Source organism: Penaeus chinensis, chromosome 25 (genome assembly GCF_019202785.1).
Source record: "Penaeus chinensis breed Huanghai No. 1 chromosome 25, ASM1920278v2, whole genome shotgun sequence".
In the NCBI taxonomy this organism is placed as follows: Eukaryota; Metazoa; Arthropoda; class Malacostraca; order Decapoda; family Penaeidae; genus Penaeus; species Penaeus chinensis.
In genome coordinates, this window is record NC_061843.1 from 4,060,991 (window position 1) to 4,063,490 (window position 2,500).

The following is a 2,500-nucleotide window of genomic DNA, read 5'->3' on the forward strand; positions in this document are numbered from 1 at the left end:
ATTATTATTATCATTATTATTATTATTATTATTATTATTATTATTATTATTATTATATTATTATTATTATTATTATTATTATTATTATTATTATTATTATTATTATTATCATTATTATTATTAATATTATTATCTCGGTTCAAAAGATTATCTTTAGAGGTCGACTGAGTATTTTTTGTGAGTTGATAGTCTATCTGTGTGCTTTAATTTGCTATTACAGTGTGCTGGCTCACTATTTATCTATCTATCTATCTACATATTTATCTTCTGATTTGTCTTATCTTCTCTTCTACACCCATGACGATTTTTCTCTTCTCTTCTATTCAGGAAAATTTACGGATATACATGTTATTTCTGTCCTCATAATTTATAAGACCTAATAAGTACATTTTCCTTCATTCTTTTGAAGTCGGATGGTGTCTACTATTAAAGTGAGTCATGGTTTTAATGGATGAAATTAATGGTAATGCAATTCACGCGTTTTTTTTCCTTTAGAGTAAGTTAGATAGTACTTAATTCAAATGGTGATATCTTTAAGGCTTTTTGTGTGTGTTAAATTAGGGAGATTTCGTAATACATTCGTATTTCAAGATACACATAGATACAGACACAGGCACAAAAGAACATGCATGTACACACGCCAATGAGGTTAACACATAACATACACTCACACACACACAAATACACACATATAACCTTAAAATACACAAACACATACACTTAAACACACGCATCCAAACATACACAAACACACATACAAACAAACACACACACACACAAACACACACACAAACACACAAAAAACACACACAAACAAGCACTCACACACATAACTTTAAAACACACACACACGTAATCTTAACACACACTCACACACATAATCTTAAAATACACACACACACACACACACACACACACACACACACACACACACACACACACACACACACACACACACACACACACACACACACACAAACACACACACACACACACGCACTTAACACACACACACAGATACATAACCTTAATACACACACACACACACGCACACAGACACAAACACACACACACACACACACACACACACACACACACACACACACACACACACACACACACATACACATGCCTATAAGACACACACACTCACAAACACATACATAAATTTAAAACACTGACACACACATATACACAACCACACATGCACTTAAGACACACACAGATACACACAAAATCCAGAGCCTCGAGAAGCGGCGAGAATCTTGTAGCGTTAAGGACCCCGGCAAGGTTACTGCTCTCAAGGGAAGGGACTTTAACCACGTCTGGAGTGTCCCTGCCTCCAACCCCCCCCATCCCCCCCATACTCCTTCCTTACCCTCCTCTTCCTTCGCCCCTCCTCCTCTTTCTTTACGCCGTCTTTCCTCTCTCTCTCTCTCTCTCTCTCTCTCTCTCTCTCTCTGTCTCTCTCTCTCTCTCTCTCTCTCTCTCTCTCTCTTTCTCTCTTTCTCTCTTTCTCTCTCTCTCTCTTCCTTCTCTTTTTCTTATATCTCTTCCCCGTCTTCTCCTTCTTTTACTTATTTTCTTTCCTTCCACTACCAGCCCCCCCCTCTCTCTCTCTTTCTTTCTTTCTCTCTCTCTCTCTCTCTCTCTCTCTCTCTCTCTCTCTCTCTCTCTCTCTCTCTCTCTCTCTCTCACTCTCTCTCTCTCTTCCTTCTTCCTTCTCTTTTTTCTTCTTTTCTCTTCCTCTTCTCCTCCCTTCCACGCTTGTCCTTCCTCACTTACCCACAATCTCTCTCCCTCATCCCTTATACCGCTCCCTCTCCCTCCTACTCTCCCTGATTTTCCTCTCTCCCTATCTCCCATTTCTCTCCCATTCTCTCTAGTCTTCTTCATTTTCATCCCCGCTTCTCCTCTTCTCTTCTCCTTTCTCCTCCCTATCAGCGGTCTCCTTCTCTCCTCCCCTACCTCCGTTTCTCTTCTTCCTTTCCCCACTCTCTAATCTTCCTTCTTCCTATCCCCCTTCTCCCTCCCCCGCCCTCATTCCTAGTTTCCCTCCCTCCTCTCCTCCCTGATCTTCATCCCTATTTCTCTCCACTCTCTCCTCCTCATCCCTCTTCCTATCTTGCTTCTCGCCTCCCTCTCTCTCCCCTCCTCCGCAATCTCCCTCCCATCCCCTTCCCCGCATCACTCTCTCCTTTACTCCCCTTCCTGATCTCCCTCCTTTCTCTACTCTCTTCCTGTTCCTCCCTCCTCCCTCTCCTCTCCTCCTTCTCCCCCCTCCTCCCTCTCCTCTCTTCCTGTTCCTCTCTTCTCCCTCTCCTCTTCTCCTTCCTCTCTTCTCCTCCTTCTCCTCCCTCCTTCCTCTCCTTTACTCCATGACCTCCCTCCTTCTCCCATCCCTCTACATACCCCGTTACCCCCCCTGCCCTTTCCCTGATCTCTCCCCCATCCCTCCCCATACCCCGCTACCGCCCCCTGCCCCTTCCCTGATCTTCCC

The 2,500-nt window shown here is 43.2% G+C and overlaps 1 protein-coding gene across 1 annotated transcript in view; it reads left to right on the top strand.

Annotated features, from left to right (window-relative positions):
- LOC125038704 overlaps positions 1–2,500 on the top strand; it is a 115,323-nt gene that overhangs the window by 109,928 nt on the left and 2,895 nt on the right. The gene's annotated exons all lie outside the window — the stretch shown is intronic.